The sequence below is a fragment of the Myodes glareolus genome, chromosome 6, assembly GCF_982192425.1.
Source record: "Myodes glareolus chromosome 6, mMyoGla1.1, whole genome shotgun sequence".
NCBI lineage: Eukaryota > Metazoa > Chordata > Mammalia > Rodentia > Cricetidae > Myodes > Myodes glareolus.
Window position 1 is genome coordinate 87,647,148 of NC_142031.1, and position 20,058 is coordinate 87,667,205.

The following is a 20,058-nucleotide window of genomic DNA, read 5'->3' on the forward strand; positions in this document are numbered from 1 at the left end:
CACCTACTCTCCCTCTATATCTCTTCCAGTCTGGCCATATTCTGCCCTGCTGTAGCAACATGAAGGATATCCCATATCACAAATAATATCCACTCAGAAAAAGATGAAAAATATCTCTTTCAAAATAGCTACTGAAATTAAGTACCCAATCAAAGAAATTAAGACTTCCAAACACTGAAGGAAATAAAAGAAGATGCTCATGGCAATGGAAATATCTTCCAAGCACCTCAATTGCTAGAATTAACACTTTGAACATAGCTGCACTAAGCAAATTTATCTACATATTTATTATAATGCCTCTTAAAATTATGATATGATATTTCACAGATCTAGAAAAAATTAAAGAATTAATATGGAACCATAAAAGACCAGAAATAGCTAAAACAATTCTATGGCCTCAAACAAATCCATAGAATTCACAATATCAGATCTTCAATTATACTGTACAGAGCTAAAGTGATGCAGACAACCTTGCTCCAGCATACAAACAGACAAATTTACCAATGGAGCAAGAGTAGAGAACTCAGAAATAAGTTAACCTAGCTAAGCCCTCACAATTCTTGATGAAAGAGGCAAGAAAATACAATGGAAAAATAGCTTATTCCACAAAGAGTCTTGGAAAAACTAGATATTCACCTGCAGAAGAGTGAAATGAGATGTATAGCTTTCACCTTGTATAAATAAAATTTTGGAATGAATCAAAAACTTTAAAAAGTGATTAAAAGGCAAACTGCATAAATGAGTTCATATACATAATATACTTCATGTATGTCGAATATAGTTTTTCAGGGTATAACACAATGGGTCAAGTAGAAGAACATTAAGACTTGAAGATAAAAGTAGAGGACTTGGATCACTGAAGCAAAAAATGAGGAAAAATTAAAAACACACAGAAAGAACATGTAATAATTTTTCAGTTCCATGAAAGGACCAAACCTTCAATTTATAGGCATGGATGAAGAAGAATCATAGGTCAATAGCAACAACCAGATATTCAGCAGAATCACAGAAGATACTCCCCCAAATCAGGAAAGAGACACCCTACACAGCCATATAAGAAGCACATGAAATTCTTGTTTAAAGAGTAAAATGCACTAATTTTAATAGTGCTCACAAAGAGTTGCAGCCTATAGAAATATTCAGATATTGAAAGTATAATTTAAAATTGAGATTTTCTATAAGGTACCAGCCCTCACTGAGGCTAGTGTGAACACTGCCCATTTGAGGACGTACTGTGCATTGAAAATGTATGCACACAGGGTTCAGAGCTAAATAACTGTGAAGATTGTTAGAAGTGTGCTTAAATAAACATAACTTTGAAATTTTTGAGAATTATCAGAAATGTTGATTTATTGCCCCCAAATTTCAAAAAGTGACACGCCAGGAATTTGAAAACATTGAGAAACTTACATTCTCCTTTACATGTTATAATTGTGAAATGTATCATTGTTGCCAAATGAATATATATTTTTATTAAAAATTGATTAATCAAAGCTGGGCAGTGGTGGTGCATGCCTTTAATGTCAGCACTCGGGAGGCAGAGGCAGGCGGATCTCTGTGAATTCGGGGCCAGCCTGGTCTACAAAAGCTAGCTCGAAGATAGGCTACAAAGCTACAGAGAAACCCGGTCTCGAAAAAACAAAAAACAAAACAAAACAAACAAACAAAACCCAAAAAGTTGATTAACCTAGAATCAATCTTTATTAGCATTAGATGATATAGGGTAACCGTAATCAAAGATAGAAGAAATAATTTTAATGAACATTAGGAAAGAAGAAAACTAAAGTAGAAAACATTTTTTCCATTCTTAACAAATAAAACTATATCTAATAAATATATTTTCACTATAAGCTAATTTGTGAGAAACACTGTTCTTTGTACAAACATTACAGAGCAGAAATCAGGCAGATGGGCTGGAAGTGCATGGCACACAAAGCCCATCTCTATATGTTTCCCCACAGAGTGCTTGCTTTCCTTCCTCAATTTGTTACATCTTGCAAAGTATTTCTTTTTGTTTGTAATCCCTCATCTTTTCACTAATGTTTCTCTACCAGCATCCTTGTACCCTGCTGGACCTCACAGTTCCTCTATTGTGCTGTCTGCAGACTCTTAGGAGAGTCGACTGTGGTAATAGACATGACTTCTGCATTCTGAGGAACAGCACACTCAGGGATGTGTCTTGACCTTCTCAGAAGTAGCAGGTTTTCTCACTCATATGCTCTTACTCAGAGGGCATTAATATCTTACAGGAAAATGCTGTAGAGTTCTTCACTTGCTGTAAATGCATCTCTTGTGTTTTTAACTGTTTTATAGAGTTCATAATCAGAACTGACTTATCAACATTCTTACAGATGCCACTTAACATTTATATAATTTCATGATAAATTGATAAAAGACAGAACCCTCCTATAGTAAAGCTATTCACTTGTTTCAGAAACATGACTTAAAGTTTCTAATACTGCCATACATAGGAGTAGCAAGAGAAATGCCATGCACAATATGGGGTGCTTTAATGCCACTGATTCTTTTAAAGGTCAAGTCAAGGGAAAAATACTATTTAAAAACACTGAAATAGATTGGCATGGTAACTTGTTTATTTAAATGAGGGTAATTTAGTGTGCTGCATTTATACATCAACAGCTCTTATAATTCTGCAAAACAACTCATAAATCACAAAGGAGGTACCAAGAATAAAAGAACAGTGGAGGGAAATTTAAGAGTCATTGAAATAGTGAATTGGCAGTACAGAATATTAAGCTCCAAACAGATCTGAGAGATGCAGCTTTTGCCAACAATAATGCTTTTCATGGTAAATCCAAGTACAAGTAATGTGGCTTTGTAGGTGTTGAAAAAGCCTACATGGACAAATGAAAAGAAAGTGTGTTTTCTACCATGTATGTCATGCTACTGGAAGTGGTTTATAAGGATTCACTTTAATCTACACATTACGTGAATAAAGGCTAGTAGGCAGGTATGGCCTTTATTTCAAATAATGATTCAGGCTGCTGGCAATGGTGAAGGTAAGTTGATTTTCATTTTTAGAAGTATCATGAAGTTAAGTATCATTACTTCCAAAGATTCTGAAAAATTTGATACTGTGTTCCCATTTTCTGAAGTTGATGTTTTGGACAGCTTTAGCAGTAGCAACAAACATTCTCACCTTATACTGGAATACAAGAACAGACTCTTACTAACTCACCTTGCAAGGTACCTCTAGGTCAGCTGCAACAACCTGGGTGTGCTCCTTTGGCTCATCCTTGCATGTTTTCTCTCTCCAGGGCCTTAGTGGAAGAGGTGTCATCTATATGGACTCTGCTAGGCTAGTGGCAGTGGTCAGTACATAACAGGATCAGAGCCTAACCATGTGAGCAGAGTTTACGTTGCTGCTGAAGAATTCTGAGCCTTGAGCTTTTAATTTTATTTTGAGATTATATTATAATTATAGTATTTCTTCCCTTCCATATGCCCCTCCCCACTCTCCTTCAAATTCATAGCCTCTTTTTATACTATTTTTATTGCATGCATTTATGTTTATTATATAAATAAATATTCCTAAATATAACCTGTTCAGTCCATGTATTGATACTTGTATGTATGTTTTCAGGGATGAACATTAGGTGTATTCTTTTTTGTTGTTTTTTTTAAAAAAATCTTATTTTGTTAAAAATTCTTTTTTCATTTTACATACCTAGCCTTGTTCCAACTTCTCCCCTTTCTACTGCTCTCCACACCTTCTTCCCACTTCATGCCCATCCACTCCTCAGAGAAAGTAGGTCTTCCCAAGGGGAGTTAACAAAGTCTGACATATCACTTTGAGGCAGGACCAAGACCCTTCCTGCTACATTTAGGCTGAACATTGTATTCCTCCAAGAAAAAAAATGGGCTCCAAAAAGCTAGTTGAAACACTAAAGATAAATACTTGTTCACTTCCATTGGCCCCATAAACTGCTCAAGTTGCACAACTGTCACCCACATTCAGAGGGCCTAGTTTGGTCCTATGTGGGTTCTCCCAGTATCAGTCTGGAGTCACTGAGCTCCTGTTAGCTCAGGTGAACTGTTTCTGTGGGTATCTCCATCATGGTCTTGACCCCTTTGCTCTCTCTATTGCTCCTTCCTCCCTTCAACTATCTCCAGAAGCTCGACCTAGTGTTTAGCAGTGGATCTCTGCATCTGCTTCCATCAGTTGATGAATGAATTCTATGATGACAGTTAAGCTAGTCATCAATCTGATTACAGGGGAAGGCCAGGTCAGCTACCCATTCCACTATTGGTTAGGGTCTTAGTTTGGATCATCCTTGCAGATACCTAAGAATTTTCATGGTGTCCGGTTTCACGCTAGCCCAATAATGGCTCTCTCAACCAAGATATCTCTTTCCTTGCTCCCCTATCTCAACCATGGAGTTCCCTCATGTTCTCCTCCCTTCTCTTCTCCCCTCTCCTCCCTTTCCGTCCTACTTTCTCCCCCACCCTATGCTCCTTATTTTCTCAAGAGATCTTGTCTATTTCCTCTTCCCAAGGGGATCCATGAATGCTTCTCTTAGCGTTCTCCTTGTTACCCAGCTTCTCTGGAGTCATGGACTATAGGCTTTTGTTTACATCTGATATCCACCTATGAGTCAGTACATACGATTTTGTCTTTCTGGGTCTGGGTTACCTCACTCAGGGTGTTTTTTTCCTAGTTCTAACTATTTACCTGCAAATTCGAAAAGATCTTCACCAACACCATATCAGACAGGGGACTGATCTGTCTATATCCAAAATATATAAAAAACTTAAAAAACTAGACATTAAAGTACAAAATAATATAATTAAAAATGGGGTACAGATATAAATAGATAATTCTCAACAGAAGAATCTCAAATGGCCGAAAGACACTTAAGGAGTTGCTCAACATCCTTAGCCATCAGGGAAACACAAATCAAAATGACTCTGATATATTATCTTACACCAGTCAAAATGAATAAGATCAAAAACATTGATGATAGCTAATGCTGGAGAGGATGCAGAGTAAGGGGAACACTCCTCCACTGCTGGTGGGAATGCAAACTTGTACAGCTACTTTGGAAATCAGTATGCTGATTTTTCAGAAAATCGGGAATCAATCTGCCTCAAGAGCCAGTAATACCACTCTTGGGCATATACCCAAAGGATATTTAATCATATCACAAGACATTTGCTCAACTGTGTTCACAGCTTCATTATTCACAATAACCAGAACCTGGAAACAACCTAGATGGTCCTCAACTGAAGAATGGATAAAAAAAATGTGGTACATTTACACAATGGAGTGCTATTCAGTGGTAAAAAACAATGACATCCTTTTTTTTTTAAAAAAAGATTTTTTTCGTTATTATGTATATAGTGTATTTATCCCTGCAAGCCAGAAGAGGGCACCAGATCTCATTACAGATGGTTATGGTTCACTATTTGGTTGTTGGGAATTGAACTCAGGACTTCTGGAAGAACAGCCAGTGCTCCTAATCACTGAACCACCTCTCCAGCCCCATGCTATGCTCTTTCTTGAAGAAGACTATCTTTCTCACTCCCAGCTTTCCTCAGTTGTCTATAGTTCTTTGTATAGAGTTGAGGGTTTGTTGTCTTCCCCACTGGCATGTCTATTAGTCTTGTCCTTGTTCAGTTCAAATTTGGGTGCTCCATCAGTGAGAACTTATGGGTAAAGGTTCTGTTATTCCTTGGAGATATGGTTCTGCTCAACAAGAGGGAATCATTCCTGGCACTGCAAACCTAGCTAACTATTCAATGCTAGTGAAGCTGTCATGGTTATTGCAGGAGAATCTACAACCACTAATTTAGTAAACCATCATAGTCGCCAACAAAAGTCTACAAACATTTGTGCTTGTACCTATAGATAAGCAGAATTTTCACCTTCATCAAGAAAACTTCACTTTGCAACAGACTGAATCACATTTGCTCCTAGCTTTTGATCATAATAAGCCACAAGGCCAACTCCAAATTTATTGCGATTAGAGATCTATTTGTCATACTGAGAAGCATCTCAAAAATGGGGAGGAGATAAAAATAAAAAAAGACTATAATCCAATACTATTGAGGAAAGGCTAATTTTTTTGTTCTTTTGTTATTATTATTATTATTACAAATTTTTACCTCCTCCCCTCCTCCCATTTGAAAGACATATTTTAATATTTTGGAAGATCAACATATTCTATTAAAAATCTTTGTTACCTGGACTGTGTACATAGCTCGGTCTGTAAAGTGCTTACTGTATAAGCATGGACACTGGTATATGATACCCAACACCAATGTGAAAACCAGGCATGGCAGTATGTCCTTGGATCTCAGCACTGGCGAGATGACTCACTCACTGATCAGTAGCCTAATCTAATTGATAACCCTTGGGTCCCAGTGTGACACCATGTTGACAGAAGTGTCTGTCCTGCCCAATCTGGCAGCCATTCAGTCACAAAGAAACACACAGAGGCTTACCAGTTTACTAATTATAAACTGGTTGTCCTATTATCTCAGGCTTCTTATTAACTCTTATATCTTACATTAACCTATAATTCTTATCTGTGTTAGTCACATGGCTTAGTACCTTTTATCAATGAGCCTTTCTCATCTTGCTTCCTCTGTGTCTAGGTGATGACTGCAGATAGCCTTTCCTCTTTCCAGAGTTTCCTGTTTTGGTCATCCCACCTATACATCCTGCCTGGCTACTGGCCAATCAGCATTTTATCAAACCAGTACAAGGGATAAATCTTTACAGGGTACAAGACGATTGTCCCACAGCAACACCATGTCTAAAAATATAAGATGATCAGCTCTTGACGGCCAACAGCTGAAATTGACCTCTGACCTCCTCAAGCATGTACACACATGTACATATTTTGTGTTTCTTCATTCTGTAGATATCTGCAGATCTTTCTTGGTTAGCACTCCTCCAGCTGTTCTGAAGAACAGAATTTGTCCATCTCTCTTCTTACTGTCAAGCTGGCCAATTATTATTTCTTCAGTTCCAATGATTCCTTCAATGTGAAAACAACTAAACTGAGGTTCCCCAGACCTGAGCCCCAGAACTGTCCTCCACCTGTCTTCTATGACCTCCATTTGATTTTTTTTTGTCTCGTGGATTAAATGTTGTCACCAGAAACTTGATGCCAATCTAAATGTGTCCTTCTATAGTGATATTACATTTTTATTTTAGTAGATAAATCTTGCCTGAAGATCAGAGAGTAAAACAGTCCCACAGACCAGGCAGTGGTGACAATGACCTTTAATCCAAGTAGCCACACTAGTTTGCCATAAAAACCAGGCAGTAGTGGTGCACATCTTTAATCCCATCACTAGAGAGAAATATAAGATGGGAGGAGACAGCTCTCACACACAGTCTCATTCTGATATTCCTAGAGGCAGGATCACCATTTCGGACTGAGGTAGAGGAAAGAGCTAGTGGCTGGCTGTTCTGCTTTTCTGGTTATCAGGTTGAACCCCGATTTATGTCTCTGGGTTTTTAATTAATCATGATACATCTTTCCCTTCCATTTTCTCTATCATATTATTTTTAGATCATTCTAACTTAGAAGCATGAACTACATTTGAGTCTCCCTTCCTTGCAGCATCCAGTCACCGAATGCCAAGATACCCAGTATTCCAACACCGTCATGTTTCTTATCACTATTCACTCTTTTCCTACCATCACCTTCATTCTGCTTTACGTCTTTGTGTTATCTTAAGTTTATATTCTCCCAGATCATTCTCTCTTTTCTAGCTTCTTACTCATCTTCAGTGTTCTCATATCAGAACCCATGGAATTTTTGTGGCAGTTTCCTGACACTAAACTGATCATACATTTGCCCTGAGATAATCTTTCACAGTATTTCCAACTCAGTTTTTTGAGGTTGTCTTCTAGAAGTCAATGTAAACTGAAATTCCTGACTGAGTAGGTAACTAATATTACCTGGATACAATCAGAATTTCCTGCTTGCTGTCTTTTTTTTGACACTCCCAACTCCATGTTATCTGTGATTTTAAAATTCATTCTCAAAAACCATTTCTCTCAAAATGTTGCTAGATGATACTTAGTTTATATTTTGTCCTCAGCATGGATTTCATTGCCTTTCAGTGATTCGTAAAGTTATGTCTTCCGTGACAGACTACCAGCCTTCCTTCCCTCGGTTTCAGTACTGCTTACACTTGTCATTCTCTGCAGCATCTAACTCAGATCTCTGTAGATCTCGCCCCACCCTGGAACGGGACACAACACTTATGGCTAAGTACTAGGAAAACATCCACCTACTGAGTTATATCATTATCCTCTGCAGGAAAGTAATAATGTTGCTTCCAGAGCCTAAACTAGAATACCACCTTACTAACATCTAGTAGGCACTTCCCAAATGTTAATTATTATTGTTTTTAGTCACTAAGATCTAAGGAATGCTAGTAAAATGTAGCTACCGTTACTCAAATACAGTTTCACATAATTTCAAACTCTTTCAATAAAATAACTAATAAATGAGAACACATCCAGCATTGAGGCCATTGAGAAATGATGTATTTTCTGTTTACATGAAGAGTTATAATTTTTTGGGGGGAGGGAGAGCAAATGGTAAGCCCCATTCTTTTCATAAAATTAGTTTATGATTAGGAATTTTAGGCCTAGCATATCTAGAAAATATTTTTTCTGTAATAAATTGTCTTTGAAAGTTGAAGAATAAAAATTAATGATTTCTCATGGGTTTAATCTCCTTAGCAGATAAATTTAAAAGAATTGAATTGTAAGTTTCTGCATTATGACTTTCCCACCATCTCAATTACCTTGGTTTTTATTCTCTTAGAATAGTTACCTGCTACATAATTACTATGCCTCACGTGAACTTAGATAACTTTTCAAAAATAGGTCACAAAGGGGTGGGTAGGTGTGAGAGTGTTGGCAGAGCTACGGTTCATTTCAGTTTTTAAAACATAGACTTTAACTTTTAGTATTTGTTGTCAAATAATGACTAAATGTCTTGATTTTTCAGAAATATTAAGCTGTCAAAGTAATCACACTCAATTTACACAATTGGGAAGCAATAGGATGTATGCCATCAGAAATGGAAGTGACAGCAATTCTTCATGGTTCCATATAATTGGAGTCCTGCGTGTTTCCTTCAGTTGTACTTTTTAAAAGAAACATAGGCATTTTCGAATTTCCCATTGGAATTTCTTGCTACTCAACGTTGAGAATATTTTGGCTATCAGCACCAGAATTTTCAACTGCACTTTTCCGTTCTCCTTAACTAACCCTGTTGTCTAGACAGTATTATCGAGATTACATCCACTTCATTTTTCTTGGCTGTAGTTTTCTACGTAAGGTTCTGCTCAGTCTAGTGAGATTTTAAACTTTCTCAAAGACAAAGGTCTTCTCTTATTCTTTAAAGTATTTCTTAAAAATAGGTAAATTAATTAAATTAAAACACAGGTGTTTAGGTGGTTTACTGTCTTAGACATTCAGAATAGCTTGGCTTTCTTCACCTTCAAGGCAATGCTTTTCTAGACTTCAGGAATCTCATACCGCTGCTTGCTCATTTTGTAAATGAGAAAATTTAAACCTTGGTCACACCAATAAAAGCAAGTATTCAGCTTAGTTAGTGATGAAGCCTGTGCTTCTACTGAAATCATTCAATGCTCAAGTCTTGAACTTCCCATTTATAAGTAAGAAATGGGGCCTAGATTTACTTGTAAGTTTCAAATTGCAAATTTCTTTAGCCCCAAAGAAAATGTATTCTATATATAGGACCCATAGGTGGCAGTACCATGTAATAAAATAAATGAAAGGACTTGTTCACATTAGGAGAGGTGTGAAATTAAAGCTCATTTTTAAATTAGGGTTTCAAGTAGATAATGAGAAAGCAGAAGCAGAATGGACATCATTGTTTTTATTGCAGGATTTTCTAGTTGCATGAAGCTAGCTGTCAAGAGAGGTGAAATTAAAGCCTGCTTATTTCTATACAAAATGCATTTAAAAAGAGAAAAGTGAGTCTACTCACTTTTGTACCAACAACATATCAAAAAATAAACATATTTAAAAAAAGTATGTTTGGAGTCTTTGTCTCTGATGCCAAAATGCAGGAATTTAAAAACATGCAGTAGAAATGATGGACTTCTTGATAGTAAAGTTGTGGCTGTTTGAATTGTCCCCATATACTCATTTGTTTGAATGCTTGTTCCTCAGTAAAACTGTTTGGGAAGGATTAGAAGGTGTGGCCTTTTGGGGGAGCTGTGTCACGAGGGAATGGGCTTTGAGTTTTCAGAAGCTCAAGCCAGGCCAGTGTATCTCTGCGGGAGAATTGTCTGTATTCTGTCAATCATGTTTTAAATAAATGCTGATTGACCAGAATTCTGGGGAGGAGGAAGCTGATTCCTCCCACTCCTGCCCAGACCACCGAAGCAACAGGATGTGAGCTGCCCCACTGAAAAAGGTACTGAGCCACATGGCTAAAATTGATCAGAATAACGGGTTAATCAAGATGAGAGAGTTAGCCAGTAAGAAGTCTGACCTAAAGGGCCAATCAGCATTATAACTTATGGAGATCTATGTGTGATTTTTTTTTCTTTGGGGCTAAACATCTGGGGGAACTGGGCAGGACAGAAAAACCCCCAACAAACAGGCCCCCTCATGTTACATATCTCCTTCTGTGTACTACCTGAGGATCTCTCAGCTACTGCTCTGGTGTCATGATAATGGACAATCCTTATAAAACTGTAAACAAGCTGCAAATTAAATGCTTGCTTTTATAAGAGTAGCCTTGGTCATGGTGCCTCTTCACAGCAATAGATCAGTGACTAACACAGAAAGAAATCAGATGGAACTAATGTTGTACTATGCAATGAGGTACATTTTTTTAAAAGAGAATTTTACCAGTCAAGATGTAACTTGATCAAAAAACAAACAAACAAACAAACAAAAAACCACTGCATTGTAAGGCATTTTAATATTTTAACTTGCACACTCTTTTATCTCTATGCAGAATACAGTTTACTTACCTAAGCTAACAAAATATTTTCTCTGGAAGAACAAACATCCCATCTTAACAAAATGGTGATTGTCTGCCTTATAGGCTGGATGACTTTAGGATGGCTGAAGACAAGCATTATCTTGGTATCGAAAACAAAATCGTGGTCAGAGTATATTATATGAAAGACTCTATTGTCAATAAAAAAGTGAGATTTGCAAAGTCAGAATTTGTTTCCATTTTTGTGGACTGGGTATTAATAAAGTTAAAGCTGGGGGTAGACAAATGCTTCAGTGGTTAAGAGTGCTTACTGCTCTTCCAGAGAATGAGACATCTGTGTCTAGCACCCACATCGGATGGCTCACAACTGTCTGTAACTCCAGCTCCAGGGATCTGATGCTGCCTTTGCTTTTCCAGGCAGTTGTATACACTTGTGTGCATGTGTGCATGCACCCATGTGTGCACACACATACACACCACAATAACATTTAACACATACACATAAATGAAGATAATATAAAAGAAAATTAACATTTTCCTAAAAGTTATCTATTTGAGAAGGGAATATTACTCTTTTTTTGGAGGATGTGGTCACTGGTGAGATTCCATGTGCCAGAGGATGGCTCACGCCCATGCACATATACAAGTACGAATTGGACTTAGTGGAATATGCACATAAAGCAAAGGTATGAAGTTGAGAAGGAAGTGTGATGGGAGATAAAGAGAGTAGACACAATCTTATTTCTTTGTACACATGTGCCATAGTACCAAAGAGCTCCACAATAGCCCTGAATGGAGTATAGCAAAGGTTTATTTATCTGGGGATAAACTCACAGTAAGGGCAGTGATCCACAGTCCTCTGTGCACTGGGATGTACACAGTAGCAAATCCAGTAGAAAAGGGGGCTGAGCACGCTTTTCATCTACATTTATAGTATGTGAGACCATGCCCAAAATGGGTCGGTATTTTAAAGGCTATTGTCTAAAGGAATTCTCACAACACACATATATGAAATTATGAAAAATAGAGAAAGATGTATCAAGAACTATATTAGGATATACTACTAACATATGGAAATGAATTTAAAATAAAGCCATGTATAAATACACAAAAACAGAAATGATTTTTCATTTCAAAAATACTTTATTTTGAGTATTTGAGTAGAGAATTCTTCATATGTAATATTATCAATATTACATGAGAAAACGGAAACAACAGTCAAGAAGCAATTACTCATCAGCAAGTGTTATACAATTCAAATAATCAAGACTTCTGGGCAGAGATGGTGATAGTCACCCAAAAGCTGCAGAAACAGCAGACAACTCCATTTGACTTTACAGCGCCAATTATTCTACAGTGCAAGAAAACCTCCCCACAAATTTCAATAGCAAAAGAAGCAAAATAATAAATAATAGTTATTTTGAAGAGATGTAATTTTTGTGTGTATCTGATTGAGTATATACTATGTGTATGTCACTGCCAACATAGGGCAGAAAAGACCTCTACCTGGAGGTAGAATTCTAGGCAGTTGGGAGTGGTCAGAAGTCGGTTCTCAGAACAGAATTCTGATCCTCTGGAAGAGCAGCAAATGATTTTAACCACTGAGCTGTCTCCCCAGGAGGTCTTGTAAATAATTATTATAATTATAATTTCAAAATTATAATGTGGGTACTGGGAACTAAAGTGCTTCTGATTTCTACATTCAGTAGACATTCTTCCAGCAATGGGAATGTTCCTCTGTGTCAGGACAGATGTGACAGTTCACGGAGGATTGTAGCGTTGTTCTCTATACAGTCTCATTATGCCTGCTGTCATACATCCTGATGTACCTGGTAATCACAGAAGTGCATGGTAGCATGGAGCAGTCACAGTGGGAAATTCTGAAAAGCATATACAGTGGCAGGGGTGAAGACAGGATCTGGGAGTTGAAGGATGTCCTGGGCTGAGTGAGTGATTACACACGCCCCCACTTAACTCCAAGGTCACCTTTTCAGCTCTCTACTGAAAATGTCTGCATTTTTTAAAAATTTGTTTAATGTGTGTTTGTGCACAGATGTGCCTGATACCAACAAAGGTCAGGAAAGGGTGTCAGATCGCCTGGAACTGGAGTTACAGTTCTGAACCAGCATGTAGTTGCTGGTCCTCTGGAAGAGCAGTTGGTGCTGTTTACCACGGAGCCTTAGCTGGACAGTGGTGGCGCACACCTTTAATCCCAGCACTTGGAAGGCAGAAGCAGGAAGATCTTTTTGAGTTTGAGGCCAGTCTACTCGACAAAGAGTTCTAGGACAGCCAAGGCTGTTACACAGAGATACCCTACCTTGAAAAACTAAGCCAAACCAATCCAAACCAAACCAAACCAAGTCAACCAACCCAAGAAACAAACAAAAATATCAAAAGAAAATAGAGAAAACAGATCCCAAAACAAACTTGAAAAACTCAAATAAAAAATCAAACATCAGAAACATAAGGAACAACAACAACAATAACAACAACAAAAAACAAAACATAAGTACCTGTATTCTTTACAAGCTTACTTATGAGGAATTCCCTGTTAGATTTTTTTCTGTTGTTCTTGCTGGTCACTGTTTGGGTATGATTTTAGTCCAAAGTTAGCTCCAATGATGTGGTTGCTTGGAAGTCATTTCCATCCTAAAGACTGGTACCTTCCACCAAGTCAATCAGCAGAGAAGTTGTGTGTGTGTGTGTGTGTGTGTGTGTGTAGAGAAAGAAAGAATATAGATTAAGAACAGAAATAATTAAAAGGTCATTAACAAAGTCAGTGAAGGCTCCAGGATTGGAAGAGAGGGGGAACAGCTAGACAAGCTTCTGAAGGATCTGGAATGATATCTGGATTTGGAGTGAGAGAAAATAGCTACTGAAAAATGTACAACAGGAAAGTTGCATGTCAAATATAAGGGTTTCATAAATTTATTGATGTATACTACATAGTATGAATAATCAGATATATTTACTATCTAAGACATATAAATAATTATATTTATATATCATTTAAATGTAGGTTTCTCGTCTGAAGTTTTATTATCTGGATCAGAATGTCAGATCATTCAATCAGTGGATTCCTCCTTTTACATGTTGGGTTCCTCTACAGCCCAAGCTCCCAAATACTCAATAAATATTGGCTAATTGCGAGTGCAGGAACTGGCATTTTGGAGCCCATTCTCTATGATAAGATGCCTTGCTTAGCCTTGATGCAGGGGGAGGGACTTGTTCCTGTCTCAACTTGATGTGCCAGGCTTTGTTGACTCCCCATGGGAGGCCTTACCTTTTCTGGGGAGTGGATGTGGGATGGGGGGAATGGGAAGAGGGAAGGGACGAGGACCTGTGGTAAAACGAATACAAAAGTTTAAAATGAAAAAGAGTGAGCATTTTCCAGACTCAACAGAGCAGATGCACATATTAATTCCCAGAAATTGCAACAGATGCACAAATCTGCAAAAGTTGAAGTCAGAGAAAGAATATGAAGTTGAATGAGTAGGGGGAGGGAGAATCTGTGGGGAGTTGAGAATCAGAATATTGTGTGTAATTTTTAAAAATAAATAAAAACATAAAAAAGAAAGAACAAGGAAGTTTTCAACATTTCAACTTTGAAATAATTTTATTGTTTATGGAATATTTCTTATTAGCTTTACTATTTTAGTTCTAGTTTTTGTAAGAAAGTGAATAACTTTAAATATAAAAATTAAAGAAATTTCACTTGAAGCTCTTTATTTGTATATTTTAATTTTTTTTAAAAATAAAATTGATATGTCCTATGTCTACTTTAGATATACTTTTTCTGTATTGCTATGATAAGGTTTTACTACCTTCAAAAGCGTTTTCATTTTATTTTCTTTTTTTATCTTAGTATATATTAAGTATTCCTATTCCAACTGGAAAAGTGAGCCTTGCATGAGGTTACACTTATCTAATTTTAACGTAAAATATCTTGATACACACACACACACACACACACACACACATACACATACACACACACACACACTCAAATAATGAGACAACACTATTATTAGAAGGCAATTAAATAAAGTTTGCAAACTAGTGCATTGATTTAAATTTCTTATTCATTATTTATTTATTATCTCTACATAACTCTGACTGTCTTAGAACTCACTCTGTAGACCAGGGTGGCCTCAAATTCACATAGGCCTGCCTGCCTCTACCTCCCAAATGCTGGGATTAAAGATGTGTGTCACCATGAATGGCCTTTAAATTTACTTTTCTGTTATATCTTGACATGTAAAAGTCAGGTAGTATGCTTTGATAGTGTGTCTTTAACCTTTCACTTCATGAACAGACATAACCTAGTCTTTGCAAAATCTGTCCATATTCATACAATAGTGATTATGTAGTTGTAAATTCCATTTCTATTCTCTCTTGAATTATTAATTTTTATTAGAACTAATGTTAAAAATAATGATGCAGATTCAAATATCACACCATCAGGTACAATAGCAGTAGTTAAAGTTGATCTTTAAAGCCCATTGATGCTTATTCCCCATTTCACTGTTAAAGATACAGCAGAGCTTTTTCCTCCTTTAAAAGTTATTTAGCTGATGCAAACAATTATTGCTTAGGAATATCTGGAGTTTCAAAGGTAACTATTACAGAGTGAATGCAATCTTCCTGTCCTCATTCAAGGACCATCTGTTTCTTATTTCTGCTCTATCTGTTCATAATGCTTGGCACCATGATTATGCACAACAGTGCAGGAACTAGTAAATAAATAAACATCTTTTCAAGTCCAAAGTCATCATTAATCTCCCATTTCATTTATCGTGGGTGTACCTGTCAAACAAAAGACACGGTCCTAATAATAGTAGTCCCTGTCTTAGCTTTGGTTTTTAGATCTAGAAAGTCCCTGATTGAGAGGCATGATTGCCTCTTAGGGTGAAGTGGTATAGGAGATCAGGTGGAGGTGGAGCAATGTGGTAGGTGTTATTTATTTTAAGTTTCTAACATTTGTTGGGAGTTACTGATGAAGAATAAAAGCTGCCAGACATCTTTCAGTGACCACCACCTATGGGCAACCGGACAGTCATTCAAAGGGCAGAGTCTTCTTTGTTTTCTTGAGATTCTTTGCAGCATAGCACAGGTAGGGTATGCAGGGTTCAGATGGTGAGGCAAGTATGGAGGAGTGTGGGATTCATATCATAGAAGGACAGAGTGGTGGTGGGGAGGAGGAGAGAAACAGTAGACAGTTGGTCACAGGAAAGCAAACATTTTTCCAGCGTGACCTACTTTTACCTTGGTGCATATCACTACTTTTTTTTTTTTTAAGTGAGTTCATGAGTTTTGTCCCATCTGGCTTTTGTCCATGTCTCTCTGCCCCTTTGAAGATCAAAAGCACCTAGAAAATTTCCTTTGTTTGTTATCTTCAGTTTCTCTTAATTCCTATTCTTGATCTTCCTGAAAGTAATTTTTGTTCTCAGTGCTCCAGTAACCTTTCTGTTGACAAGCCGCCTCTCCAACTTGACCTTCTTTCACCTACCAGAAATCCTTGACACAGATATATGTTTCCTTCTTAAATTTCAATTTTAATAATTTAATTTTGAGAATTTTATACATAAAATTATATTAACATTAATTCTTCCTGTCCTCTTTCTACCAACTCATCCTATATCTTCCCAACTCCCATTTATATTCATAACCTCTTCTTTATTATTGTTTTACACGCACATACACACATACATGCACACACACAGTGACACCACACACACACACACACACACACACACACACACACACACACACACGCACAGAGGGTGAGGAGGGGAAACAGACATAACTCCCTGAGTCTATTTAGTGTTATTGTTTGGGTTGAACAATCAATGCTTTGGGTTGAGCAACAAATCAGGAGGGTTATTCCTTGAGAAAAACTGATTCTCCCTCTCTCCGCAGTCATTAATTGCCTGTAGCACTTCATTTAGGCATGAGGACTTGAGAGATTTCCCCCACGAATGTTGGGTATGTCTTCTGGTGTAATTATGAAGGTCTTGGTTAGGTAGTCATATTGCATAGACTTCATGGGTGTAAATTCCTATTTGTATATAGAAGGTACTATCTTACTGCTGCTTTGTTTCTTGACCCTCTGTTTTCTTGATTGTCCCTGATCCTTAGGTGTATGGTTGGGTTGCAGATGTGTCAGTTAGGATTGGGAATCCTACAGTAGTCTGTTTCTATGCATTTTGACTGGCTGTATACTTTGGTAGTCCTCTCAATTTGCTTCAGGAAGGTGTTTACTGCTAGGGGAGATTGACACTTATCTGTGGGTATAAAGATGAGCATCTAGAATGCAGTTAGATATTATCCTGATTTAGTAAAGTGGCAGTAGTAGAGTCTCCTCTAGGTCCATGACCTTACCAGCCATGGCAGTAGCCTTGTAGTTTTCTAATTCTTTACATAGTTGGTTTTTATAATTAACCTTTCCTCTTGATCTGTCTACTTCACCACTAATGCTCAAATGAGTTTCTTCTTCCTAAATTCATGATATTCATTTCACATCCTTCACAGTTGGAGCAACTTGGAGTTTAACCTTCAGACATCTTGATTTCCCTAGCTCCCATGTTTGACTTTAAGTGCCTCCTACATCTTGCTTGCACTCAAATTCTTTTCTTGACTTCTTCCCCAAGTCTCTGAACTTTAATTGTGCATCCAACATTTCTACTTGTCTGTCTGATGAGACATTTAAAACTTGATACTCTGAAAAGAAACACTGATTTTCTTCCCAACTCTGTTATTTCCTAGTTCTCCCAATTTTGATAAGTACTAAATCAATTTTTATGTTTCATCTAAACCAAAATTGTTGGAGTACTTTTAAATACTGCTTTCTGCATTCCATACCTCTACTTGCTTTTTAAAAATTGAGTACTTTCTGTTTCCTCCCCAAGGATTTCCTTCTCTCAGATATCAGCATGCCTTGTTCTAATGTTTCATTTATGACTGGACCCAGGCAGAAAATGACAAGTCTGTCATTGTCCTTTCTTTTACTCCAAGTTTCTCCCTGCATGTTCCTTACCGCACCAGAATTATTTATCTCTCCTTCATTGTCTGTCTCTATTGGAAAGCAAATACCACAGAAGCAGGGGCATTTTACTTTACCATTTTATCCACGATGCAATAGTATTTGGCATATATTAATTATTCTTTATAATTATTTGATAATATTTATTGCCTGAATTAATTTTATAAGGGATTAAGGAGAGAGACGAATGAACAACTGCAGTGAGAATAATTATGTGGGATAAAGAATATTCTAAGGAATTTGATGGAATACAAAGGTGTACTAATAAGAGCTGGCAACCTATGATTATCACTACAGCACAAATAATAAGTCAGACAAAAGTGTCTGCTGTTGACTTCTTATGTCTTTCTGCCTTCTTACACAGTCACAACCTTCCCTGCCTCTCTACTTTCCTTTCTCCACGCCTTACCTCACCAGTGGCACCTTCTCTATATTATTATTTATGTGTATATATACAGAGAAAAAAAACCTTAAAATAAAAATATGCTTTATAACTTTTAAACTTCCTAATACAATTTCTTATATGAAATATTTTGCTGTCATTTTAATTTTGTTAACTTTTCTTTTTTAACTTGATTATAGCAACAGTAAGGCAAGGTTGGAGCAATTAATTAAAAAACCTTTTATTTGAGTTTTTCCTATATTCTTGATTCAGAATACAACAAAAAAATCACAATTTTATAAACATTGTCAAATAACTTAAATACAGGAAAGCAAAATCCTCAAAGGAAAAAGGATGTTAGATTACAGAAAAGAGTGGAAGTAATGAAGAGAACCACTACTGAGACTGTTGCAGAAGTGTCCCATAGAACGAGGTGGACAAACGGCAACTGGTGGGCTAAATCCAGCCCACTGCCTGATTTGTCAATAATACTTTATTAGAATAACTTATTCCATTCATTTGTGCACGATCGAGGCTGCTTCCACAGTACAATGCTAGAACTGACCAGCCACGGCAGAATGAGAATGACCTATAAGATGAAAATGTTTGCTATCTGTCCCTTACTTCCTTTCCAAATGTCATCCTTGCTCATATTGAGTAGGACCCAGATTCACCTCTAGCCTCTTTAGGTGTGACTGCAGACCAGCGTTCTAACACAGAAAGATCTGGAAGAAAATTGCTAGAAGAACCCTGACTAACCCTTCCACTAAACACGGTGCACAAAATATGCTTAGTATTTACTGAAATCTCCCTTTCGGTAGCCCGAGGTAATTACTGTAGGCCAATGCTCTAATTCAGCAAGTTCCACCAGGAGTCACTGAGTGTGAAATCTTGCATAAGCATCTTTGTGCAAACGATGGGACCATCTTTAAACTCTTCTTCTGTCTCTAGAAGCTTATTAACATTTCATGTTCATGAAATTTGTCTGATCATTAGAAAATCACTCTACCTTTCTTTAACCTGAAACCCATATTGTGGGCTCCAATCCCTTCCAGGGTGTGGAAGCACCGAAGTATAATTCATTTGTAGCTTACTAAAGCTTGCGTGTGTTTGGGAGGAGACAGCATGAGAAAGGATTGGTGGCAAAGATGCGGTCAGGTTTTAAAGTAGCGTTGCAAATGTTGTAAATGAATCTTCTTCAATTTGGATAGGATCTCATCCAGGATTTTCAAAGTTAATGTTAACTTTACTTCTTTTACTGAAGAAGAAGAAAAAATAAATTTTAAAAGGAAAGAATGAGGCTATCATGCTTTGCCTTGTCCCAAAGCAACCCCAAACAGATGCTCTTGCCCACCAAGGCGCGGTATGGGTCTAATAGATTGTTTCTAGTCGGTTCCTCTGCGTTTCACTGCCTCTAACACCACCCCCTTAGGGTTCATGACTGTCTCTCCTCAAGGTCAGGCTTTTTTGATTCCTGCCTGTCTCCCTTTCCTGCAGTGTTTTTAGCGCAAACACATGCTCTGTCTGTCAGGTACAGTGTAAAAATGACTTTTCTGGAAGGCATGGAAATTTCTGGGCACCAGCCACACACGGAGCGAGCATTATAAGCAGATGGCCCCATTACCAGTTCCAGCACGAGCCAGAGAGAAGCAGTTCTTTAC